Here is a 27,688-nt window from a genome sequence, read left to right on the forward strand (position 1 = left end):
GATCCAGGCCGCCTCTGGAGAGAAGAAATACGCAGGTCCCATGGATTGCGCCCGCTAACTGTACAAAGAGGCTGGAATCAGAGGCATCTACAAAGGAACCGTCCTGACGCTCATGAGGTAAGCCGGGGGTCCGCTGTCCACTGTCAGTTCAGAGAGACGTGGGGAATTTCACGCTGATATTCTGCAGGTGCACACTAGAGGGAGTGCAAGAGATCTTATACGTGTGTGTGGGGGGGCAGAGTAACCAGTTATACAGCTGCAGGAATTCACCAGACCCCCTTCCTTCCCTGGGCCCTGAGGTTATATTCAGTAAGTTATATATTTGTCTTGTAGAACTGCATTCTACAGAGGATTACTCTCACATTGTATACCATGGAGCTGAATGCTTTGCACCTGTTAGACTGAAAAGGCTTGGATGACGCAGGATGTGCCGGGGACATTCCCATTGTAGGAGCTCAAGTTCCGTGAGCAGCAATAATAGTGAATAAAAGCTGCTGTGGTGCACAAGGTCTCATGGCAAACCCTCCACCAGTGAGAACTGCTCTGAGTGTAAAGCAATCCCGAGGTAAAAAAGTAAAGGGAACCAAGCACCACTTTTTTTTTTCTTGGTTTCTAATAGCTATAGAAGCTGCTATGTTTCCCCTGTCCCCTTCTAGCTGCCCATTATTTAGCCAGGGGGAAGGTGTGAAGATAGCATCTGTGGCTTCTCTAAACTTTTTGAAATAGTGCCCAATCTACAATCTACTACCCCCCCCCCCCCCCATCCGCTGATTAAAGCTTTTGTTTGCTCTCTGCTAATGTGTGCAATAAAATAATTACATCAGTCCTTATCTGCCTGAGACTTCTGTAGTACCGCACCAATCGGAACTAGGCTAATAAAACCCTGTGCTAAACTAAAGAGGTAAAATTTAAGGTTTTTTATTTATTAATGAGCCATGTTGTTGGAATGCATATTAAATGTGCTATTGAGAGGCACTGGGTGATAAATATGATGCTCGGTTCACTTTAAAGAGACTCCGTAACAAAAATTGCATCCTGTTTTTTATCATCCTACAAGTTCCAAAAGCTATTCTAATGTGTTCTGGCTTACTGCAGCACTTTGTACTATCACAGTCTCTGTAATAAATCAATGTATCTTTCCCCTGTCAGACTTGTCAGCCTGTGTCTGGAAGGCTGCCAAGTTCTTCAGTGTTGTGGTTCTGCTTTGCACTCCCCCCTCAGGGGGGAAAGAAACACACAAATGATCTCTTGAGATTCAAAAGGAATGCTGTATACAGCCTGCTTGTGTATGGGTGTATTTTCTATGTGTGGACATACTGTACATCAACCTACTTCTTGTTTTGGTGGCCATTTTGTTTGTTTATAAACAAACTTTTTAAAACTGTTTTTAACCACTTTTAATGCGGCGGGGAGCGGCGAAATTGTGACAGAGGGGAATAGGAGATGTCCCCTAATGCACTGGTATGTTTACTTTTGTGCGATTTTTAACAATACAGATTCTCTTTAAACCGAAGTTAGTTGTCTCAGTAGTGGGAAGCCTCTGGATAGTGGATCCACATTATAGACTGGACAGGAATGGTGCCTGTTTCCCTGTGACCCCAGCATAAGGGTAATTTGGGGTTCCAGCGATCCTGGACGGACTCCAGTTTACTTCTCCCTCCGAGTTGCTATGACTTGGAGGGGGAATAGTATTTAATGCGCTGGGAATTTGAGCTTTAACTCCTTAAGATTCGCACCATCTAAAATTCTTTATTAACCTCCCTGGCGGTTAATTTATTTTTAAAAATGGGCAAAAATGCTTTTTTTTTTAATTTTATTTTTTTTGTTTCATGTAAAGCTACCAGAGTGGTAGCTACATGAAACACCACTAGAGGGCGCATGTGGCCCTCTAGTGCGATCGTCGCCGGCATCAATAGCAAACAGGGGAGCGCCTATATAACGCGTTCCCCTGTTTGGCTTCTCCTGTCGCCATGGCGACGATCGGCATGACGTCATGGACGTCAGCTGACGTCATGCGCACTCGATCCAGCCCATAGCGCTGCCCGGAACTCATTGGTCCGGGCAGCGCAGGGCTCTGGCGGGGGGGGGGGGGGGCCTCTTCCGCCGCTGCGTGCGGGCGATCGCCGCAGAGCGGCGGCGATCGAGCTGTGCGCGCGGCTAGCAAAGTGCTGGCTGCGCGCACAGCACTTTGAATGGGGCGAATCGCCCCACCAGAAGCAGAGAAATCCTCCTGCGCGGCATAGCCCGAGCTCAGCTCGGGCTTACCGCCAGGGAGGTTGTTTCTTTTACATCATCATAAAATTCATATGTGGGTATCTGTAAGATGACGCACATGCGTTTCGGGCTGTCCTCAGTCCTTTTTCAAACCATGACAGACCCACATGGAGACCTGAGGGCCCCGGCAGGTGGAGGTTGTTACTCCACTAATATCGAAAAGATTGCATGCTGAAATCTATTGGAAATCAGAGTACAGATCTGTGGCTGCAATAGACTCCTGTCAGATCAGATTCAGACAGAGAAGGATCTAGCTGATAGTCGACTGGTGTATGGCCTTCTTTAAGGCGCTCTTACACCAGATGATGTATGGTGAGATCAACCAAGAGACAGATCTCTCCCTGATGGAATCTGATCGGAGAGAGATCGGTCGGCTGCCCATACACCGCAGTCCAATTCTTGATCAATTTCAGCATGAAATCTGTTGGGAATCGGCCTTGAGACGCGCATCACCCGCCTTGCCGCACCCTTGCTGTCCTTTCCCCAACTGCCTGCCCCTCCCCCCCCCCCCCCTCCCCCTCCCCCCCCCCCCCCCCTCCCCTCCACATGGTGCCTTGTGTAGTATACTTTACCTGTTCGTGTTTGCCGTTGGCTCTGGGTTCCATATGCATAAACGCACCCCCCACGTGTGTGTGTGTGTGTGTGTGTGTGTGTGTGTGTGTGTGTGTGTGTGTGTGTGTGTGTGTGTGTGTGTGTGTGTGTGTGTGTGTGTGTGTGTGTGTGTGTGTGTGTGTGTGTGTGTGTGTGTGTGTGTGTGTGTGTGTGTGTGTGTGTGTGCGTGCGTGCGTGCGATGTCACACGCGCCCATGTTATGCCAGCAACCATGTGGTGTGTGTATGAAGACCCAGGAGTGCCGGGAGTTCCCGCCATGCATCCGATCAAGCAAGTTAGCCCTGCATCCAATCAGTACATGGGATAAATTTTGGCCCAAAACTGGTTGCATCGTTGATCAGACATGAGCTTGGCAGCACCGATTTTCATCCGATTATAATAATGGGACGGTTGATCGGCCGGCAAGTTTCCTGATGTGTGGCCATCTTTACTCTGCTTCTATTCCCAGCATAGTGTTTTAGATACTGTACCTCAGCTTGCGTTTACATAATAAGATCCTAAACTAATGTGTAATCTTTTTGTTGATTACATTTCACATTCTAATCAGTCACGGCTGCACAATTCTGCAAATTCGACCCCCCCCCCCCCCCCCAATAAAAGCTGAGTGATTCAAGGTTAACGTGGCCTCTAGTAGCTAATTGTATTCTTCATGCTCTTCTGTCATCTGTAAACAGTCTGGATCCTTCTTTGATGAGACTTCTTAGAACCTGGAGGTGTTCACATCAGAGCCCTACCACAATGTCAGTGATTGTCACCCTGTCACCATGCCTGCTCACAGTCTCAATCAATAAATTGGGCAGCATGATGGCGTAGCACTCTCGCCTTGCAAAGCTGGGTTCCAATATCAGCCAGGGCAAAATCTGCATGGAGTTTGTATGTTCTCACTGTGTCTGTGTGGGTTTCCTCCGGGCACTCCAGTTTCCTCCCACATCTCAAAAAAACATGCAGATAAGTTAACTGGCTTTCCCCCTAATTGGCCCTAGACCACAATACATACACTACATGATACATACATAGTCATTTAGATTGTGAGCCCCTCTGAGGGACAGTTAGTGACAAGACAATATACTCTGTACAGCTCTGCGGAAGATGTTTTATTGAAGTTTTTTTCCTTTTTTTTTTTTTTTTTTTTTTAAAGGGGTAACAAACATGGGATTCCAATAACACATCCATGGGTAAACATTACAACAGGGTAATAGTGCATAAATATACCATATACAACAAACAAGGGAGCCAAGACTAGGAAAACGGTTCATAAACGAGAGAGAAGAGAAAAAGAGAGAATTAAACAACCCAATATTTCAATCTCGTGCATGGCATAAGTGTACCAGGTTCGTGTAGGGGGTATTAAAGAGAACCAGAGACGTTGGAAAAAAGCTTTTATACATACCTGGGGCTTCCTCCAGCCCCATAAGCCTGGATCGCTCCCACGCTGCCATCCTCCGCTGCCTCTATCTGCCGGTACCGGGTCCCGTACTTTTGGCCAGTCGCCGCTAAGCGCAGTGCGTCACTTGCGGCGGATGCGTTCAATTGTACGCAAGAGCAGGGACTCCTCCATAACCATAGGCATGCTCCTCCATACTACGCAGGCGCATGCGTAAGGATATGGAGGGAGTCCCTGCTCTTGCGTACAATTGGCCGCATCCGCCGGAAGTGACGGGACCCGGTAGTGGCTGAGAGGCAGCGGAGAATGGCGGCGTGGGAGCGATCCAGGCTTATGGGGCTGGAGGAAGCCCCAGGTATGTATAAAAGTTTTTTCATTTTTTCAGTACTGTTCGTCTCTGGTTCCCTTTAAGCCTAATTGTGTTTATCGGGTGGGAGATAAAGGGAGGGAGATACTATAATGAGAGTCTCAAGTGAGATCCAGAGGTGTAACACCAGCTATCTGGAACATGCTTTGAAATGGGATGGGGGATAGAAGGGGGGGGGGGGGGGGGGTTGGCCAGGATGTGAATTTTTGGCCAAAATTAATGTCTTGAGGGTCCGCACTATAAAGTGTGCGGAACCCCTGTTATTAAAGTGAAGATAAAGTAGAAAAGGGAAAAGAAGTAGAAGAGGATAGAGATTCAGAGAGATGAGAGGAGATAGTAAAAGAGAGAGGGAAAGGGGAAAAAGGGGAAAGGAAGAGGAACGGGATCCATCTCATAGCCTGCTCATTAAGGTATCCTCCATGGTGGGATGTTCTAACTGAATCCAGGGGTCCCAGATCCGTTCAAACTCTTTTGTGGGAGTCACGTAAGATGGTGGTTAGCTTTTCATTTATCATATAATTGTTCAATCGTGTTTTAACTTCTTCTTCAAAGTTTACTGAGGGTTTTTTCAAGTTTTTAGCTATAGACATAGTAGCTGCAGAGAAGACTAGGGAGGCCAGCTTGTTTTGGTGAGTATTGAGAGAGTCAATCTTCTCGTGCATGAGGGCCTGCCAGGGATTCTTGGGGATTGATTTATGGGATAGGGCTGCCAGTAGTCTGTAGACCTGGCTGCAGAATCTAACAAGGCGGGAACAAGACCACCAAGTGTGGAGCATGTCACCTGTGACTCTGCAACCCCTAAAACAAAAGGGGTTGGGAGAAGTAAAAACTTTAGCTATCCTCGCCGGGACTAAGTACCATCTGGTCATGAGTTTGTAAGCCGCTTCAACAGTATGTACGGTAAGTTATTAGAGCAGCAGGTTACTCTGCTTCAAATGTTTAACCAGTCTTCCCTGTCTTTGGTTGCCCCCCAAGGTCAGATTCCCATCTGGCGACATAAGCATGTTGGATTGGTTGTTGTGGACGTGTAAGGAAGGAGTAAATTGAGGAGATAAGGCCTCGGGAGCCAGGGCGGCGGAGACAAATGCTTTCGAACGGGGTAAGGTCATGGGGGTGGGGAGGTCGGTCGTTAATAAGAGTGTTAATCCAGTGTCTAAGTTGGAGAAAGTGATAAAATTCAGACTTGGGGATGTTGTGTTTATCCTGGAGCTCTGACCAAGCATACAAGCCTCTGGGGGAGAGGAGGTGGGTCACATAGGTTAAACCATGGGCGGTCCACCAAGAGAAGGACCCAGAAGCATCCAAGCCAAGCTTAAAAAGCGGGTTGCCAATTAAAGGCATTAAGGGAAGGCGAGGCGACTGTAGGTTAGCTGAGTAGCGTATTGACTCCCATACTTGTAGGTTATGTGATAGGGGAGGGCTGATCGTGGAGAGCCTTAATTTGCGATGGAGCTAGAGCAGAGTACTAGGGAGCATGGGAGCGCTATCAGGAATTTCAAGGAAGACCCAGAGGGGGGTGTTTTGGGGTTGAAAGAGGCGTGTCAGTTGGCAAATGGAAGCTGCTTGATAGTAAGAGAGAATACACGGCACGCTCAGACCTCCGTCTAATTTGTGGGCGAACACAGTTGATTTCTGTACTCTGGGACCTTTACGACCCCAGATAAAGGTCATTAATTTTACCCAACCATGATAAAGGAAGCGTGGACCATTTATCAGTCAGTGATGATAGTGATTTTAAAAGAGAAGAGTAGTTGGCTGAGAAGAGGGAAGCGTAGGAGGGGGTAAGGGTGATGCCTAGGTAAGGAAGAGCCTGGACCAATTGAAAGGGGTTTGTGTCTTTGAGAGCGTCCCGACGTTGTTGATCTAGAGATATACTCATAGCCTTGGACTTAGGGACATTGATACAGAGACCGGATATTTTAGCAAACTGGTCGAATGCCTGAACGGCATTTGGTATTTGGACTGCTGACATTCAAATCCCTGCACAATCTGGGCCCTGGATACATGAAGGACTTGCTGAAGCTGTCTCTCACAACCTCACCTCTCACAACCTCAGATCAGCAAGTTCTATAAACTTGGTCACTCCCAGAGTGCACCTCAAAAAATCTGGAGACAGAGCCTTCTGTCATGCTGCCCCTACTCTTTGGAACTCCCTACCACACCCAGTAAAGACAGCACCATCCCTGGAGCTATTCAAATCCAGACTGAAAAGCCACCTGTTTAGCCTGGCATTTCCAGATTTATAAAACTCTTCCCCTGTACCACGATGGTCGGAGCCATGCTTATGCGCTTTGAGTCCCACGGGAGAAAAGCGCTTTACAAATGTTATTTGTTGTTGGTATCGAGATGTGCGGCTGAGTAAGGAACAGCAGAGTGTCATCTGCGAACATTAAGAGCTTATGATGGATCTCCGCTCGTTCCACTCCTTTGATATTTAAGCAGTAGGAGAACAGAGGCGCCAGCAGGATAAAAATGGATAAAACCTTTAAAATTTGCTTGGAGGAAGTGGTGGACTTACCCCCATAAAGCAGACACGAAAGACTGTCTGAATAGTAGCAATCACATTTATTATATAGTACCCCAAAAAGTGCAGTGCAATGCATTTCGCAGGCCAAGCCTGCTTCAACAGGCATCACTGAGGCGCTACACCTGCTATTGCCGAAATTCTGTTTTGTCCCCACTTTTATTGCCTGATGAAGTGGGCTTGGCCTGCGAAACACGTTGCACTGCACTTTTTGGGGTACTATATAATGTGATTGCTACTATTCAGACAGTCTTTCGTGTCTGCTTTATGGGGGTAAGTTCACCACTTTCTCCAAGAAAATTTTAAAGGTTTTATCCTGCTGGCGTCTCTGTTCTCCTACTGCTATACCGTGTCCACCCCTGGTGGAGGGGTGATCTACCCCTTTTTCTGATCATTTTGAGTGAGGACAGGTCTAATCTCCTCACCTGCCTATACAGTGGTTGCCTATGTGGTAACCCACGCTTGTGAGTATACTCTTCTCACAGATTATCCTAACTTTATTTTTGCATAACATACTACACTATATTGGGCTCTCGGTTTCTCTAAATTTTACCTTTGATATTTAAGTTCTCTCTGAGTAGGCAAACGAGAAGGGTTCCAGTGCCATTCTAACGAGTAAAGGGGACAAGGGGCAACCCTGCCTCGTGCCCCTTTTGTTTGCGAAAGTATCAGAACTGTGACCCGAGTAACGCACATAGGCTGTCGGGTGGGAGTACATACTTCCTATGCAGTTAAAGTGTGCGTCCAGGCCCCATTTACCCAAGGCTAATTTTAAATATGACCAGGAGAGGGTATCGAAGGCCCTATATATATATCTATTGCTAAAGCAACTCCAGGGATTTTTTTTATGCTGTAAGACAAGTAGTGGGTCAGGAGGATCGCTCTTCTGGTACTGTCTTCGGCTTGATGCCCTGGCACAAATCCGACCTGATCTCTATGGATAATAGCAGGGAGGACAGTGTTCAGTCTGAGAGCTAGGATCTTTTCTAGTAATTTAAAATCCACGTTAATTAGGGAGATGGGGCGGAATTGATGGGCCGCGTGACATTCAAGATCTTCTTTAGGGATCATTGAGATTTGAGCTTTAAGCATATTGTGTGGAGGAAGTTTACCCACTCTCATTTTATTAAAGCAACTCTCTAAAGTGGGGGTTATGATGTCAGAGGTTTTTTTTTATAGTATTGGCTAGAGAAACCATCTGGGCCGGGGGTTTTGTTAACTTTAAAGCGTATCCGAGATGAAAAACTAACTATAACAGGTAACTTGTCTATATATCTTATCTAAAGTTTAGATAGTTTACGCAGCAAATCTAGCTGCAAACAGCTTTAAAGAGAATCTGTACTCTGAAATTCTTACAATAAAAAGCATACCATTCTATTCATTATGTGCTCCTGGTCCCCTCTGTGCTGTTTCTGCCATTCTCTGCTGCAAACCTGGCTTGTAATTGCCAGTTTTAGGCAGTGTTTACAAACAAACTAACCAGCTTCTAATAGGCTCAGCTAAGCAGAGTGTGTTAGTCACACAGAGCCTGCAGGGGGTGTGTACAGCTTCTAGCTAATCACAAGCAGCCCTGCACATTCCAGTCTGACTGCCTCAGCCTGACTGTGCCGACTATAGAGAGAAGATTAGATCATATAACAGAGATAACACAGCTACTGTGCAATTAGGAAAAGCTGCAGTAAGCCAGACCACATTAGAAAAGGCATAGGAACTTATAGCATAGAAGAAATAAAGATAAACAATTTGTTACAGAGTCTCTTTAATAGAATATGATTATTTCTTCCTGTGATACGATGACAGCAGCCATGTTTGAAAACATTACACAGAGGCAGGCTTATCTGTATCTTGAGCAAAAAAACCTAATTCCTCCTCCCTCCCCCCCTCTGCCTCTGAAATCTCTGGCTAGTAATACCTCCCCCTCCTCCTGCCCAGACTGAGCTCCCTTGCTACTGTCTGAAAGTGCCTTGGCTCTCTGAAAAGCTGTGGGCGAGGCTTGTTTAGTTTATAGGGAATTAGAGTATTAAAACAAAAACAAAAAAGTATTTGGATTGAGGCCCTATAAACAATAGGAAAGGAACACAATTATGCAATGAGTAAAAGTTCACCTCGGATCCACTTTAAGGGTTTTTATAGCTGCCTGAACCTCTAGTGCTGTGATTGGGGCACTAAGGCCCCGTTCACATCACAAACGCGGATGGCCATGCGTGCGGAAAGCAACCCGTTTGTGTGCGTTGCGTGGCTGATCCCATCATTGAAACGTGAATGGTACAGCCACACGTTTTTGCAAAAAATGCATGCAACATAATGCACGCAGTGTGAACATCAGACAGTGCACTCTATGCACTGTCTGATGTCGTGCGTGACGGCCACCTGCACGCGTTTCCGAAACGCATGCAGTGTGAACGGGGCCTAAGACGAGCTATGACATCTGAAGTAAGTTGAGGTAGAGAGATTTGGCCCAGGAAGGTGGAGATGTCTTGTTCGGTTACTTCAGAGGATGTCGGCACTTTTTAAAAGCGGAACTGAAGGTATTATTAAAACACACTTACCTGGGGTTTCTGCAAGCCCCCAGAAGTTGTCCTGTCCTGCGCCAGTCCTGCACAATCCTCCGTTCCCCGTCACCATCTATTTTCGTTCCTTGACTTGTATGTTGAGGGGCCACTGCGCCTGCGCATCCCTGCCAAGCGTATACTTTTTCCGTGTTCCCATCTGCAATAGCGCTATTCCAGACTGGAACGCAAAGAATAATACGTGTGGCCAGAGCTGCGCAGGTGCAGTGGCCTGTCGGCGGGAGAACGGAAGATCGGCGCGGGACAGGACGGCTGCTGGGGGCTGGCAGAAGCCCCAGGTAAGTGAAACTGTTTGTTTTAATATTATCTTCAGTTCCGCATTAAATACTAAAATAATCATAGTCTGAAATTGATTGGCTATCGCTAACGGCCCGTTTCCACTATCGCGAATCCGCATGCGGATTTACATAGCCAGTACAAGTGGATGGCTCTGTTTCCACTTGTCAGTAATCCTGAGCGGGAGAAATCTGCATGGAAGAGCCGTGAGAATTCACACCCCGCACACTGCTATGCGAATCGCCGCTAATGTATTAGGAAAATCGCATGCGGTTTTAGCATGCGTATTTTACCGCGATTTCGCATAGAAACTAATGTTGGTACTTATCCGTTAGCCGGGGCGCATCCGGCAGGTGGCGCTGTTGTTGCTAATTTCAATGAGAATTACTTCACGTAACAAAACTGTGACTGTAAACGCCGCGGGTGGCGCTAATTGCATTCATAGTTAAGATAACAATGTGTATTAAAAAAAGTGATTTAATTAAATGAGAAATAAGCCGGCGGCAATGTAACAGATCAAGCCGCCGGCTTCGTGTCTCGCTCTCCTCCCCCCTTGCCCTCTCTCGTATACAACACTGGCAGCCCCCAGAGTCGTTTGTCGCAATAAAACAGGCAGGATTGAACGACTCTGGGGGGACATGCAGGGCTCTATACGAGAGAGGGCAAGGGGGAGGAGAGCGAGACACGAAGCCGGCGGCTTGATCTGTTACATTGCCGCCGGCTTATTTCTCATTTAATTAAATCACTTTTTTTTTAATACACATATTGTTATCTTAACTATGAATGCAATTAGCGCCACCCGCGGCATTTACAGTCACAGTTTTGTTACGTGAAGTAATTATTGAAGTTAGCAACAACAGCGCTACCTGGCGGATGCGCCCGGCTAACTGATAAGTACCCTAATGTTAAATCACACAGCCAGTGACATGGTTAAAATCGCATAAATACTAACCTATGTGAAATCACGGTAAAATACGCATGCGGAATCGCACCCACATGCGATTTCGTCAGCGGGGAATCGGCGGCGATTCCGCACCGCACAACTAGTGGACTAGTGGATGCGAGACTTAAAGTGGGCTGCTCAGCCAAAAAAAAGTTAGGCCGGGTTTCCACTGCTGCGAATCCAGGCCGATTCCCCGCCCACGAATTCGGATGGATTTCAGCAGCCTATAGAAGTCTATGAGAGCCATCCGAATTTGTGGCCGAGGAAAAATCTGAGGCCCTGCAGCATAATTTTGTGCGTAGCTGTCCGAATCCCATAGCCGTGCATAGCACGGCTAGAGGGATTCGGCTGCGAGAGGCAACAGCTGTGCTGGCATCGCGTCTCGCAAGACGCATGCCGCCGCACATATGGAAACCTAGCCTAAATAAGTGCAAAAAGCTGCAAGTAAACAGCACAACTGTCCCTTAGTCACTGCCCCAGGGCCCCTTACTTATGAGGGGGCCACTACTCTGTCCCCTGCTCGCTCCCTGCTAATGCATATGCCTGTGGTGTCATTAAATCCTGAAAGCTAAAGGAGAAGGATTTGAAAACCACCATATTTGTTTCCTTTCAAACAATAGCAGTTGCCTGGCAGTCCTGCTGTTCTTAGGCTGCAGTAATATCTGGATCACACACCTGAACCAAGCATGCAGCTAATCCAGTCAGACTTCAGTTCAGAAACACCTGATCTGCTGCATACTTGTTCAGGTTCTATGGGTAAAAGAATTAGCGGCAGAGGATTAGCAGAGGACTGCCAGACAATGTGCAAGGACATTAATATAGCATCCTCCATAACCCTCTTATTCAGGGGTACTTTAAAGGACACCTGATCTATGAAGAATATGAAGGCTGCCATATATATTTCCATTTTTAACAATACCAGTTGCCTTGCAGCCCTGCTGATCTATTTGGCTGCAGTAGTTTGTCTGAATCACACCAGAAACAAGCATGCAGCTAACCATGTCACATCTGACAATTATGTCAGAAACACCTGATCTGTATATGCTTGTTCAGGGTCTATGGTATGTGTTAATATGCATTATGAGTTTTTTTCCATAGCAGTGCATTGTGAAAAAGTTTTTCAGTTAAAATGCGTATAGTGGGAACTGAGCCATATGGAAACATGGGCATTACTTTGAAAATCAGTTTTCTTTCAGTTATAACTGAGAGCAACTGATTAAAGGACCACTGTCTCAACAATCTTAAAATTTAAAATATATTTAGACATATACAGATAGGCAGTATGTTTCTTCCAGAGTAAAATAAACCATAAATTACTTTTCTCTTATGCTGCTGTCACAGTAAATAGTAGAAATCTGACAGAACCGACAGGTTTTGGACTAGCCCATCTCTTCATGGGGGGTTCTCAGGGTTTTCTTTATTTTTAAAAACACTTAGTGAATGGCAGTTGCTTTGTCCAACTGCCAAAAAAGTGTACGGTGAGCATTGAGGCTGGCCAGTATCTTTGTATAAATCTTTTTTTCAAGGAGTGTCTTTATAAATAATAAAGGCCATGCTGAGAATCCCCTATGGAGAGATGGACTAGCCCAAAACTTGTCGGTAATGTCAGATTTCTACTACTTACTGTAAGTCAAAACAACATGGAAAAAAGTAATCTATGGCTTATTTTACTCTGGAAGAATCGTACTCCTCATTTGTATGCGTTTACATATGTTTTACGCTTTAAGATTTTCACGACAGTGGACCTTTAAGTGTAAAAGGGCCCTTACCCTCTGGATCAACTGGACAGCAAGGGAGCGCATTACATAAGTGGAGTGAGCAGCATCAACATAGGAGAGGAGAGCACCAGGGTGGGGGTGCAGATCCTGAACATACATTCATGCAAGGGTCGATTTGGCCAGGCAAGAATGCATTTTTTAAAACATTTCTGTATCTAGCAAAATCATGCGAAGAGTAGCTGATTCCTTTACGATCGACCAATATTTTCCATCCTGCTCGATTGAACGATATCTGCCCGAATTGACAATTTCACTCGATTTCCCATCAATTAAGCAGAATGGAACATAATCAAAGCTCAGCCGATCTGATAAAGTGATAGAATTGAACAGTTGAAAGAACAGGAAAAACAAGTCATGTAGGGGCACCTTTTACTTATACACTTACAGCAACCGTAAAAATATTGATTATTGCAGTGTTTCCCAACCAGTGTGCCGCGGCACACTAGTGTGCCGCGGCATGTTGCCCGGTGTGCCGTACAGGTCTGGCCTCTCGCCAGACCTGTACCTACTTTAGGGTGCAGGAGGGGGGAAGTAGCGCTAGAAGGAGGGGCAGTGGAGGCAGCGGTGGGGAGGGGGGAAATATCCCCCCCTCCCTCACCTGGGACCCCTCCTTCTGCCTCTCTCCCCCTCCGTTTAGCGGTGGCAAGTGCGGCTCGGCGGCGGGGAGGCATACGGAGAATTACTCACCACTTCCACGTTCCAAGCGCCGGCAACGTCAAGTCGTCACACATCTCCGCCTTCAATGCCGCCCACTGTTCTTCCTGATTAGCGGAAGCACAGTGGGCGGTATTGAAGGCGGAGATGTGTGACGACATGACGTTGCCGGCGCTTGGAACGCAGAAGTGGTGAGTAATTCTCCGTATGCCTCCCCGCCGCCGAGCCGCACTTGCCACCGCTAAACGGAGGGGGAGAGAGGCAGAAGGAGGGGTCCCAGGTGAGGGAGGGGGGGGATATTTCCCCCCCTCCCCACCGCTGCCTCCACAGCCCCTCCTTCTAGCGCTGCTTCCCCCCCTCCTGGGCATCTATACTGGGGGCAACTAAGCTAGCTATACTGGGGGCAACTAAGCTAGCTATACTGGGGGCAACGAAACTAGCTATACTGAGGGCAACGAAACTACCTACACTGGGGGCAACTAAACTAGCTATACTGGGGGCAACTATACTAGCTATACTGGGCACTATACTGGGGCACTACCTACCTATACTGGGCACTATGCTAGCTATACTGGGCACTATGCTAGCTATACTGGGCACTATGCTAGCTATCTGGGTACTATACTAGCTATACTGGGCACTTTACTGGCTATACTGGGGCACTACCTATCCATACTGGGACTATACTAGCTATACTGGGGCACTATACTAGCTATACTGGGGCACTATACTGGGGTAACTATACCAACCATACTGGGGCAACTAAACTCCCTATACTGGGGCAACTATGCTAGCTATGCAGCCCCCCCCCCCCCCAAAAAAAAATATGGTCAGAAAGTGTTCCCCGGCCCGGAAAAGGTTGGGAACCACTGGATTATTGTATATCTTGTTTTTATATGGTAAACCACTTCATGACTATTTTTTCCCCATTTAGATGTGCCAGCCAGTGGGATGTACTTTATGACCTATGAGTGGCTGAAAACCGCTCTCACGCCAGGACACAGGTATTTGCCAAACCATCCAGCTAGTCATGTAATTCTCCCATCTCTTCCATACTGCATGCAGCTTCCTGTCTCGCCTAAGCACTGGGCGGAGACCATGCAAATTAATTCTACAGCATACATGTCAAACTCTGGCCCGCGGGCCAAATTAGGCCCTTTACAGCCATTAAATGTGTCCCTCAAGTGGTTTCTCCACTTTGCATTATGTTTGGCTCACTCTAGACCAGGGCTTTTCAACCTGTGGTATGAGTACCACTGGTGGTACTTAGCTGTTGGCCAGGTGGTACACTCTAAGTTTGCCTGCCACTTAATTGCTTGTCCTGGTCACTTCCTGCCTCCACAAAGTTCATCTACCCCTCAGTTGCTCGCTGTGCTGCTCTGCAGCATACTTCATACATCAGATCAGCAGTGAGGAGACAGCCAGGCGAATAGTGCACAGTGGGTATACTTCAAATACAGGAAGTGACATCACTGCTAATTTCCTGCATGTGAAGTATACGTGCCGTCACTGCACCATTCGCCTGGCTGTCTCTTCGCTGTGGCTGTTTACCTAAAGAGGCTTCCCCGTTCCTCCTCAGTACAGAGCATCCTGTGGTGGGAGCCCCCAAAGATCTTCTTGCCGGTGTGAGCGCATGCACAGTAATGGCTCTCTGCTCTGGCGGAAACGGCCGTGCCTGATCAGGTCAGATCTATGGCACACTGGTGGTATTTGAAATTTTTCAGGCGATTAAAATGGTACAACTAGTTAAAAGGTTGAAAAGCCCTGCTCTAGACCACCAGGGAAGCTATATTGGGGGTGAAGCCCTAGAACAGCAGGCAAGCCATATGGGGAGTAAGGGGGTAAGCACTAAATACTAGGGAACTGTATAGGGGAGGGTGGGGGTCTCTAGACACCAGGGAGCTGTATAGGGGAGGGAGGGGGCCAGTAGACATTGAGGTTGGCCCGCGACTAGGCCCCAGTGTGCAATTTTGGCCCACTTTGTATTTGAGTTTGACACCCCTGTTCTACAGAGAGCAGGAAGTTTACAGAGGAAATGGTGGTAAAGCCTAAACCAGAAATAATGGTGTCACCTGACATTCTGTGCAGTGCAGCAGAGCTGTGTCGCTGACAAGGCTAGGATTGTCCCTTTTAATGGAAACTTGAGTATTTATCTATGAAAACGACCTTTGTTACGTAATATTGCAGACTAACTTATACAAGAAGTTACTACCATAATGCATTGCTTCAGGTCTATGAGTGAATATGAAAATCTTCCCTTTATGCCCCTGAAAAAGCCAGGCATACATCAGAGCATACTTATTACCCGTTAATTTGACAGAGATTTTCAGTTTGCAGATGGCTGTTTCAGGCTATGTTGGTCTTCATTGGTGCAAAGCATAGATTGGTATAGCACTATGGGAAGGACATGAGTAGTAGTTTTACAGGATACCTAGTTAAAGGGAATCTGAACACAAGTAAAAAATGTCATACTGAACTTACCTGTAGCTTCCTCCAACCCCCGTAGTCCATGAGGTCCTCTGGGCTCCCTCTGTTCTACCACTGGTGGCTCTGTTAGCTGGGCGACTTGGCCGAGAGTCGTGCACAACTGCGCATGCGCGGCCTGTCGAGAGAGTTAGAGTTACCCGTACGGCAGCAGGTGCAGGCGAAAATATTTCTTTTTCTCTTCTGGAGTCTGTCTGTATACTGGCACACATGACCGGGTCTGGGGCGGTCTTTTGTGCGCCAACCTGCATATAGGAATACTGTCTACTTAAGGAATTAAAGGGAACCTGAGGTGAGAGGGATATGGAGGCTGCCATATTTATTTCCTTGTAAACAACGCCAGTTGCCTTGCAGCCTTGTTGGTCTTCTGACATAAGCAGAGTCTGTCAATACCCTGGAACAAGCATTTGGCTAATACAGTAGAACCTGAGTCAGTTGAGACCAGAGTACATGATCTGCTGCATGCTTGTTCCAAGGTCTGTGGCTAAAAGTATTAGACACAGGATCAGCAGAGCTGCCATGTAACTGTTATTGTTTAAAAGGAAATAAATATGTCAGCCTCCATATCCCGCTCACCTCAGGTTCATTGTGTGTGTGTTTTTATCTGAGAGTAGCGTGTTGGAATGTAGTTACCTGTCTTTGACCTCCTATGGTATGAGAAATCCTTTGCTCACATTTAAAGGACAACTGAAGAGAGAAGTATACGGAGGCTGCCACATTTATTTCCCTTTAGGCAATACCAGTTGCCTGGCAGCCCTGCTGATCCTCTGCCTCTAATACTATTAGCCATAGCCCCTGAACAAGCATGCAGCAGAGCAGGTGTTTCAGGCTTTAAATATAGATCTGACAAGACTAGCTGCATGCTTGTTTCTGGTGTTATTCAGATACTACTGCAGAGAAATAGACCAGCAGGGCTGCCAGGCAACTGGTACTGATTTAAAGGAAGTAAATATGGCAGCCTCCGTATACCTCTTACTTCAGTTCCCCTTTAAAGGACCACTCCGGCGAAAAAAGTGAGCAGTTAAAATCTGACAGAACCAACAGGTTTTGAATAGGCCAGTGATCTGCAAACTTGGCTCTCCAGCTGTTAGGGCTCTTTCACACTAGAGGGCTTTTTCGGTGTTTTACCGCCACGGCCATAGTTGGCGTTTTCCAAGTTAACCTTTCACACTTAACGCTGCGTTTTGGAGCGTTGCATTTTGAAGCTCCCAGGAGCTTTTAGGGCTGACCGCGGCGTTTCTCATTACAATTCATAGTAATGTATTGGCGTTAAAACGCCTTCAAAACGCCTGCAGACAAAACACAGCATTTTAGCATTTTAAGGCTCTTTCACACTACAGGCAGCGGTAAAAGGCTAAAACGCTGCATTTTGACTGCAGGCGTTTTGAAGGCGTTTTAACGCCAACACATTACTATCAATTGTAATGAGAAATGCCGCGGGCAGCCCTAAAAAAAGCTCCTGGGAGCTTCAAAACGCAACGCTTCAAAACGCAGCGTTAAGTGTGAAAGGTAAAATGAAAGTCTATGGACTTTCATTTTACCTTGGAAAATGCCAACTATGGCCGTGGCGGTAAAACGCCAAAAAAGCCCTCTAGTGTGAAAGGGCCCTTACCGCTGCCTGTAGTGTGAAAGAGCCCTTAAGGAACTACAAGTCCCACAATGCATTTGCCTTTATGAATCATGACTGTGGCTGTCAGACTCCGGCAATGCATTGTGGGACTTGTAGTTCCTTAACAGCTGGAGAGCCAAGTTTGCAGATCACTGGACTAGTCCATCTCCTCATGGTACAGTTAAAGGGAAAAAGTGCCCTGGTATGTATAAAATGGATTAAAACCAGTTTAAAATCGAAAAGGTGAGGTTACTTACAGGCCATTTCGTTTAATCTATTCTATATATACCAAGGCGCCTCTTTCCCTTTAACTGTGCTTAACTTACCCCCAACATCCCCTGTTGTAGGGGTTGAGGCAGAACACCTCTGGTCCTTACCACAGAGGTTTATTGTCACTTTTCATAAAGAGAGTGACCACATCCAGGTCTGGTCGGATCACCCCGAGTGGAGTCAGGTTTATTGTCTCCACCTACTTCCTGCGGTTGGTTGCTCCCTTGCTATCCGCCTTTGTGAGTAGTATTTCGATTTTCCTTTCTTCACGCTTTTTCTATCTAACATACTACACTATTTGGGCTCCCGTCTTTGTCTCCTGTACTTTTTTGCCTAGGGTGCTACGATATCCTAGCTGAGTAACTTGCATAAGCATTCACCCTCCATTATGACTATATCAAAGAGAAAACTAATAATCTATTTAGCAGTCGCATTACTACGCTGGAGGTCTGTTTACGTTGGTTCCCTATGAGAACACCCAGCAAGTCTGCTTCAACAAGTGTGTGACTGTCATCCAAACTGTAATATTTAATTGTGGTGTGTATTCATCATCTCTTTGTTTACATAGTACAAAGCCCTGCAGCACATGGTATATGTATATAAAAAAATCTGATTTTACTTAGGCAAAGTGTTTTTCCCTGGCCCAGGATAATACGGAAAGGGTTTAGAAATGTTTTGGTTGTTCCTGCTTTACAAGAATCCCATGTACTAAAAAAATGTGTTGTTTTTTTTTTCTTGTGTTGCTATCTCTGTCTTGGTTAAAAAAATGTTCTTTATGTTCTGCACTAACAGGAGGCAGGTCGTATTTGCCAAACAATGATAGGTAGATAGAGAAATAGATGCCTAGCACACAAATAACTATGCTGTGTTCCTTTTGTTCTTCCTGAAAGAGTAAATATCAGGTATGTAAGTGGTTGACTCAGTCCTGACTCAGACAGGAAGCGACTACAGTGTTGACCCTCACTGGTAATACATTCCAACTATAAAACACTTTCCTAGCAGAAAATGGCTTCTGAGAGCAAGAAAGAGATTAAAAGGGGCATTTCTTATCAGTGAGGGTCACACTGTAGTCACTTCCTGTCTGAGTCAGGACTGAGTCAGCCACTTACTTACCTGATATTTAACTCTTTCAGGCAGAGAAAGAAAAACAAGAACACAGCATAGTTATGTGCTAGGCACTGTACATACCCTTATCTATCTCATAATGTCACCTGTCACTTTGGGTATCCTTTAAGTGTATACCACTTTAGTATGAATTCAAGTCCTAAGACTGAATTCAACTCAAAAAAAGCCAGACAAACTGTAAAATTATCAGAAACTTATCACTTGATTACATGCTCTTATGACAGGGACCCTATTAGTGAATGCACATATTAAAGACACCATCACCTTGTCCACCTGCTGCTCACCCGACCAGTTTCATGCCCCTAATGACACCGTAGCGAAACTGGTCGGGTGAGCGGCAGGTGGACGAGGTGACTGTGTCTTCTATATGTGCATTCACTAGTCTAATTTCCCAACATGAAGAGCCAGAAATAAAAGATATGCTGTATTGTGGAAGTTCACACTTCTTTTCCTGCACTCCCTGCACTTGTGGTCTGCAAAGCTCACATCCGAGTCCTGCTGGTCACTGGAACAGGAAGTGAAGGATATAAACAGAAGTAGCAATCAAGTAGGGATGCTCGCTGGATTCCGCGGAATTCTAAATTCCACGATTCCGGCCAGAATTGGGCCGATTCCGCCGGTCGGGACGGAATTGCTATAGCTCTAAAACGGAATTCCGCAGAAAATTTTTTAATTCCGCGGAATTTTACGGAATTCAAATCTATTTCCTCACCTATCTATGTTCTTCCTTCCTTCCTCCCTCCTTCCTCCCTTCTCCTTCCCTCCCTTCCTCCCCTCCTCCCGGAGGGAGGAGGGTCTCATCTTCCAGGGATTTGTAGTATTTCAAAAGCCAGCTTACATACCGTGGCTGGGAATTGAACCCAGGCTGGGCTGGGAATTGAACCCAGGTCTGTGTGTGGTAGGTAACTGACTTAACCACTATACCACCAACAACACTACATGCTGAAGCCAGCCTAGCATGTTCCATTATGATCAATTCAAGAGAAAAAGTAGCGTGCTTAAGGATTTGTAGCATGTCAAAAGCCAACTCACATTGGCTGGGAATTAAACCCAGGCTGGGCTGGGAATTGAACCCAGGTCTGTGTGTGGTAGGTAACTGACTTAACCACTATACCACCAACACTACATGCTGAAGCCAGCCTATACAATACAATACAATAACATTTGTAAAGGGCTTTTCTCCCATAGGACTCAAAGCGCCTAGCATGTACCATTGTGATATACCCAAGAGAAAAATGAGCTCTCTCTCTCTCTCTCCCGAATTTTCAGCTTAAAACCATCAACGGATACCGGCAGAATTTCACAGGCATTTTCGGAATTCCGCCAGATTGAAAAAGAAATTCCGTTCCGACCAAACGCAAGGGAATGACAATTTCCGCCTAAAAATTCCGGAAAATACAATTCCGCGGAAAGCGGTGACTATCCCTACTAGAGAGAGATATGAATCTACCTGGCTATTTGGGGCTCTCTTCGGACAACTGTTGAACACAAAAGGCAAGGCCATGCCTGGCTACAAATCCTTAAGCACTCTACTTTTTCTCTTGGATTGATCATAATGGTACATGCTAGGCTGGCTTCAGCATGTGGTGTTGGTGGTGGTATAGTGGTTAAGTCAGTTACCTACCACACATTGAGACCTGGGTTCAATTCCCAGCCACGGTATGTAAGCTGGCTTTTGAAATACTACAGTTCCCTGGAAGATGAGACCCTCCACCCTCCGGGAGGAGGGAATAGAGAGAAAGGGAGGAGGGAACTAAGTTAATAGGGACTATGGGCCACCCTATAGGATAAATAAGGTTACTTTAGTGATTTTTTTTTTTCAATTTTTCCGACGGAATCCGGAATTCCGCGGAATTTCATACAAATCCGGCGGAATTTTCATAGCAACAGAATTTAACACTGACGGAATCCGTAATTTCCGGGGGAACGGAATTTGCTGTTTCTGATCATCGCTACAACCAAGTACAACGCCAACACTTTCACCCACACCAAATTGGTTTGGCTGGAGTTGGATCTTAAAAGGAACTTGAAGAGAGAGCCATATTTATTCCTTTTTAAACAATATCAGATGCCTGGTATCTTGCTTATCTCTTTGGCTGCTGTAGTGTCTGAATCGCACACCTGAAACGAGCATGAGGCTTATCTAGTCAGTTTTCAGTCAGGAGCAAGTGATCTGCATGCCCGTTCAGGGTCTTATGGTTGAAAGTATTAGAGCCAGAGGATCAAAACAGCCAGGCAACTTGCATTGTTTAAAAGTAAATAAATATGGCAGCCCCCGAATCACTCTTGCCTCGAGTTCCCTTTAAACAACCCACCTATGTTTCAGTATGATTAAGGGGGTGTACAGCAGTCTTTATATATATTAGCAGACAACTTTTAGGGTGCTGGATCACTTGCGATCTCCCCTGGAGATCTCTGGAAATTCCATAAACGTTCAGGCCCAATGTGATTTTTTTTATAAGTATTTTTCCACTTTATAATGGACTTGAACTCTTGCACAGGACAGAAGGAAAAGAGAAATGCACCCTGTGTGTATTTAGAGAGTTTAGCCTGTCTAATTCCTTCCACCTCATCTGTGTCTAATCAAAAGTTGTAATTTGATCGCTCTCCTGTGTCACCTGACTGCCACGGCAGATAGGCTCATTTGAAAGTACAGGATGTTAAACTATGCAGTGTTCTCCCCAGAAATGTTTTCCAGCTGGGCGGAATGAAAAAGTAGCCGGGTGGGGCGAGAGATGAGAGAATGCAGGGCCAGTGCTTCTCTGCACAAATCTGCTTGCCGCAGAGAAGGAGGTGAGCTGATGACAGCCGGGTGCTGACCAAAACTAGCCGGGTGGACCACCCGGCTAAAAGAGCCTGGGGAGAACACTGCTATGTTTGCTTCCTTGAAAGCAGGAAGTAGAAACACTGCAGATTTATTGTATGAGTTGAATCCGCTGTAACAAACAAAATGCTTTTCTCTAAAGGTTATTATGCTGTTGTGTATGTTTTAGAGCAGAGAGGAAGTTCTGAGTTCAGTTCCACTTTAATATTGGCCTCAATTCAGCAGTTTAGACTGGTCTACAGATGGTTTTTAGTCTGCTGATGGTTTGGTGTAATGTTTTAAGCCTCATCTACACGCGTAGATGAGGCTTCGATCCGGCGGCTCGATTAGCATCCCTTCTCGTACCCGCTCGCAAACGCGTGCGTCGGATACGATTCCCCGCCGGCGCCGCTTATCTTCCGCTCGATTCCCTGCCATTGTCCCCTTGCGGGGAACGAGCAGGGAATCGGCGGTTGAGAGATCCGTCCTGTCGGATTTTATCAATCGAGCCGCATTAGCGGCTCGATTGATGAGGAACATCGGAGCCTCATCTACGCGTGTAGATGAGGCTTTGGACCTGTTTTTAGACCTGGTCTAACATTCAGTAATTACACAATTCACAAAGGCAAACAAGGAGTAACCACACCCACTTTTCTGACACAGATTAGACCAGCTGATATATGTGGGTAAAGTAATTCTGTGAGGTATTTTAGATGTGAGGATGGAACCTTTTGAAATAATAATGCAGGAGTTTAATTGTATGCAGAGGAGAGCTCATCAAATGAGAAGGATGTCAGTCATAGCTACTTGTTTGTGAAATGCATCTTTTGATCATTTGCCCTGCTTTACCCACCTAATTAACACATGGTTTAGACCAGGTCTAAAAATAGGTCTAAAACATTTGGTAATAGTGAATTCCCCTTTGATGCAACTGACCAAACCATCAGTAGACTAGTCTAAACTGCTTAGTGAAATTGAGGCCATTGTCTAACTTGGACCAGCTTCTGTGCACCAAAGAACAAGCAGAGGATGCTGTCATGGCAATGTAGTATCCATACGCTTTACATCTAACAGTAGAGCACAGGAATATCCAAATTAACTATATTTTTTCACAACGGGGAAAGTGACTTGAGGTCTGTTATAAGTGTGCAAAGAGCTGTTAGCCTTTTCCTTTCTTTATGGCGGGGATCTTCCTGAACTGTTTCTCATCTCTCCTGACAGTGTAAGCGATCTGAGCGTGCCCCGGATCCTCTTTGCCGGAATCTTTAACTGGGCTAAAATCTCGCTTCCAGACAGGTGGGTGAGCGGCTGAGCCTGGCCGTGAAGCTCTGCAGGTGTGAGCGTTAATGCAAGACTTGTGTTACACCAAATTCTTCCGCAGACTCTCGCCTCCCCCTTTTTCCACTTCTTCGAGTGCCGATAATGTGCAGCCTGCCGGGAGCTGAATTGGATTCCGCAGAGCTGCTAATTGCAGAGGATTGCTTCCAAAACTGATACACTTCACAGGATTAGAGGCTTTCCATGTAACCCCTTCCTCGCCAGGAAGCGTAGACATCCCCACAGCGGGACATGGATCTGCCATTGGCCCTCAAAGGGAGAGCCTTATAACCAGAAACGGATCTCTCAGCTGGAGCTTTTAAAAGACAACTGAGAGGGATATGGAGGCTGCCATATTTATTTCTGCTGATCCTCTGCCTCTTATACGTTTAGCCATAGACCCTAAAGAAGCATGCAGATCAGGCCTTTTTTCTGACTTAACCCTTTGGGGGACCGGCTTCCTAACCCCCCATTAAGGACCAGGCAATTTTACATGCGGGGGGGGGGGGACATCTGGGGGGGTCAGGCAGCCGGATCCCCAGTCTTAGCTAGCTGCGCACGGTGTCCCCCTTTTAGCCAGGTGCCTCCCCCCCCCCCCATAGCCACCAGCCTTTACTCACCTACCAGGCTCCAGCGATGAGCAGCTGTAGACCCCTCCACTTTGGCCAGCGTTCCAGTCATTAAGTTCCAGGTCGTGGCTTGATCACGTCATCAAGCCGGGACCCGACACTTACGTCAGAGCAAGCGGGGATGCCGGCTACAGCGGAGGGGAGCGACGATCACCGGGGGAACGTCAGGAAGGTGAGTGGGTCCTCTGACCCCCCACCCTGCAGCTCTAATAGTGATCACTACGATCTGCCGGCGATCGTAGTGATCACATGATCAGGAGCCAATCGCGATGGCTCCTGATCACTGAGGGGAGATGTCAGCTTTCATAGGAGCGAAAATGACAGGTGGCATAAAACCTACGCCACATCAGGCTTAGACAGCCATAAGTGCGACGTAGGAAACGGTTAAAGGACAACTGAAGTGAGAGGGATATGAAGGCTGCCATATTTATTTCCCTTTAAGCAATACCAGTTGCCTGGCAGTCCTACTATTTCTCTGCCTCTAGACCCTGAACAAGCATGCAGCAGATCTGGTGTTTCTGACATTGTCAGATTTGTCTGATTAGCTGCACACTTGTTCTTGTTTCTGTTGTGATTCAGACACTACTGCAGCCAAATAGATCTGTAGGGCTGCCAGGCAACTGGTATCGTTTAAAAGGAAATAAATAGGGCAGCTTTCATATCCCTCTCACTTCAGTTGTGCTTTAAAGAGGGTTGTAACACCCCCTGAAAAAAAATTGCCCATAAGAGTTAGTGCCACAAATGTCTATGTTGTCTATGTCCTTTTTGTTTTTTTTAAAATGGGTCCTTCTTTAAAAAGGAACTTTCACCAAGAAGTGAACGTCCTTCCAATCAGTAGCCGATACCCCCTTTCCCACTAGAAATCTTTACCTTTTCTTGAACAAATCATCGGGGGGTCTCCCACAGTGTGATGCCATGGTCCTGACAGTTTGCTGTCTGTGAACCTGGTTGAACTGGATGGACATATGTCTTTTCTCAACCCAAATAACTATGTAACCTCGTTGCATTGTGGGAAATAACAGCTTTTTCCAGCTGCCAAACAAGCAATAGCTCCCTCTGTGCATAGAACTCTCAGTAACGAACGTTCCGTAGAGATCATCTGGCAGAACTAAAGATGTTGCCACCCGTGATACATTTCAGAGTGTAAATCAGGAAAAGGAAAACGTTTACAGACACTGAATAAATCATTTTTGAGAGAATATTGAAAGAAAAAAAAAGCTATTTTATTCATTGTTATTTTCACTACACTACAGAGGGCATGAATTTAGAAGGACCATGTAGAAAGGGAAGTTGAGGCTTTCTGATGTTTGCATATTTGTTCCCAGCATGTGACTCACAAAGTCCTGAAGCCAAAAAATTGGCGTTACAGACAGAATATCATGTGTTTTAAAAGGAAATAAAAATGTCAGCCTCCATATCCCTCTCACTTAATATTTCCAATAAGTGTTTAAAAATAAACCAGTGGATGAAGTGTTTCAGTATCAGGCACGTTTCCTTCTCCAGGATCTCTCTGAAGGCCTCTTCACAGTACTCCTCAGTGCAGAGTTTGCATTGGGAGAGGGCCTGGAGATAGCGGTTACCTCACGTACACATTTGTCCTGTTGTGACATCACTTCCTGTCCTTGCAGGATTGAGTGGGTGACCGGTTGGCCAATATGTTCATTATCTGTTTTGTTGCAGCTCCTGCTAGAAAGTATCCTAACGGATTCCGGGATGTTCTACGGGAACTGGTCCGAGAGGAAGGGATAGGTTCCCTGTACAAAGGATTCAATGCAGTGATGCTTCGAGCCTTCCCAGCCAATGCGGTAAGTGCTTATCTAGCTTTATTCCCTGAATTGTGTATAATGTGTCGTACAAGTGAAGGCAGGCTTACATGTAATGGTAGATGTGACGAAAAGAGAAGCTGTGCTGTAAAATGGCATTGCTGCATTAGTGCAGGTACCTCAGGGTTGTCAGCAAAAGGTTTCTAATGGCCTAAAGGTGACATCACCATGGATACACCGGTAACTATGTGGAGCATGTATATGTGGACAGAGCCAGCGGCAGACACAGTCAGGAGCATCACCACTTACCTACAGGGTGCTGCTCCTCTGGCCCCCGGTCAATATAGGATCCACTTTGTTCTTCAAAGAGCGACCACACCTGTTGTATTTTCAACTTCCTGGCAATGTCTTCTGTGCTCACTGCAATGCATGCCAGGAGATGTCATCCATAGAAGTGAGAACATCTGTGTACTCGCATCCACTGACTAAATCTCCCAGCATGCTTTGCACGAGACACTGCTGAAAGTCCATTATGAAACTCCTTCATGGGGAGATTGATAAAAAAAAAATGTCCCTGGTGCTCCGTTCCTTTTTTACATTACCTTTTTTTGTAATAGTGGTTCTTTTTAAGATACAATATTTTTTGTTTAGGATTAAACTTGGATCGTATTGCCTTTTTCTCCCCTTTCAAATCGTTTTCAAGGTTTAGGTAGAGGAACAGTATCCACCATCGAAGTCTAAACATAGGTAGTAGTATGTAAACCAGTCCCGATCGACCGCTGATAATCCAGATAAACGGATTTTCTAATTTGAGTAGCCTCATGTAATTCCTCTGCCTAAATTCACTGTTTTTTTTTGTTTTGTTTTTTTGTTAAATCAGTACATTAACCACTTCAGTCTGTGGGTTTTTTTCCCCTTATGGACGAGAGGAATTTTTACATTTCAGCACTTCTCCCATGCATCACCAATAACTTTATCACTACTTATCTCACTTAAATGATCTATATCTTGGGGGGGGGGGGGGTTCACCACAAATTAGCTTTTGGGGGGTTATACTGGTTTCCAGTAATTAATTTTTTTTCTATGCATTTTAAAGGGGAACATTTAAAATATACATTATTTCTCCAAGTCCATCCCCTTTAGTTTTAAAATAAACAATTCTACTGTAAATAAAACCAACATGTTTTATTTGTCCCTAGGATAATGTTTAAATTATGACCCTAGTGCAATGTATGTCAACAATATATTATTTGAAAATAACGGTGTATTGGAGTGTTTTGTACCCGATCAATAATTACAAGCCCTTATTTGCAAAAAGAACATGCATAGTATCAAAAACTGAGTCCCTATGGGAACTACTTTGCGTTCCAAATTATGCACATTTTTTTTTCAGTGTCATAAAGATAAAAATATTTGGTTTTTCAATCAAACTCCTGGATGGTATTGTGTCTCAGGGCTCTTTTGATCACTGAAATCAATCTTGGATACCTCTAATAACTAGTTTGCCAGTTGAGCCTGATTAAAGGAAAATCTACTAAATTAAAAAGGGTGTTCCACATTATTAAGCACACCACCATTTTCAAGCAATGTGTGAAAGGAAAAGGAAGGTATTGGAAGGCATCCATAACGATAGTACATTTTTTTAATGTAGTTTTACTTTAATGTAACTTTTTGGCCACAAGATGGTGCTATACACTATTCTGGGCTACTTGGTCGGTAGTGTTTGATAACTTTAATTTTTAGAATGAACATGGCTCCTGATTGAGACATGTTCATTCATATACAGGACACTTGTTCCTGTTCATCAATTATCAACGTTTTAGTCCCGCCGTGAACGAGTGGGGCAAGCACCCGTCACTGGTTGACAAGCCATGTCTGTATGTCCTAATGGATTTAAAGAGAGACTCAAACTGGACGCATATAAAACTCTAGTTTGAGTTAACTAGTTGGATGATGTTGAGAAATAAAAGCAGTTTAATCAGACTAATTGCTTCCCTTTCCTTCCACCAGGCTTGCTTCCTCGGATTTGAAGTCGCTATGAAGTTCTTACACTGGCTGGCACCGAACATGTGAGAATGCAGGGGAGATGGGCTGACAGGACAGCGCAGTCAGCAGCCATGCCAAACAACATATCTCAGTTATTACAGCAACATCTTGCCTTACTAGTGACCTGCTCTTTGGAAGCCTGGGTCTTTTATTTCTCTTTGTGTTTTTTGTATGTATGAGCCATTCCTGCCGGTGGCTTAGAAAAAACTTGAAAAAATGTCGATAATCTAAGTGAATGAAATAAGCTGCTTGAATTTTTA

The 27,688-nt window shown here is 45.6% G+C and overlaps 1 long non-coding RNA gene across 1 annotated transcript; it reads left to right on the forward strand.

Moving 5' to 3' along the window:
* On the forward strand, positions 1-27,688 carry LOC137531677 (uncharacterized). Its single transcript, XR_011023704.1, has 5 exons — positions 1-117; positions 14,317-14,386; positions 22,895-22,969; positions 25,300-25,424; positions 27,393-27,688. It is a non-coding gene; the product is annotated as an uncharacterized lncRNA (long non-coding RNA).

The sequence above is a fragment of the Hyperolius riggenbachi genome, chromosome 9 (assembly GCF_040937935.1).
Source record: "Hyperolius riggenbachi isolate aHypRig1 chromosome 9, aHypRig1.pri, whole genome shotgun sequence".
In the NCBI taxonomy this organism is placed as follows: Eukaryota; Metazoa; Chordata; class Amphibia; order Anura; family Hyperoliidae; genus Hyperolius; species Hyperolius riggenbachi.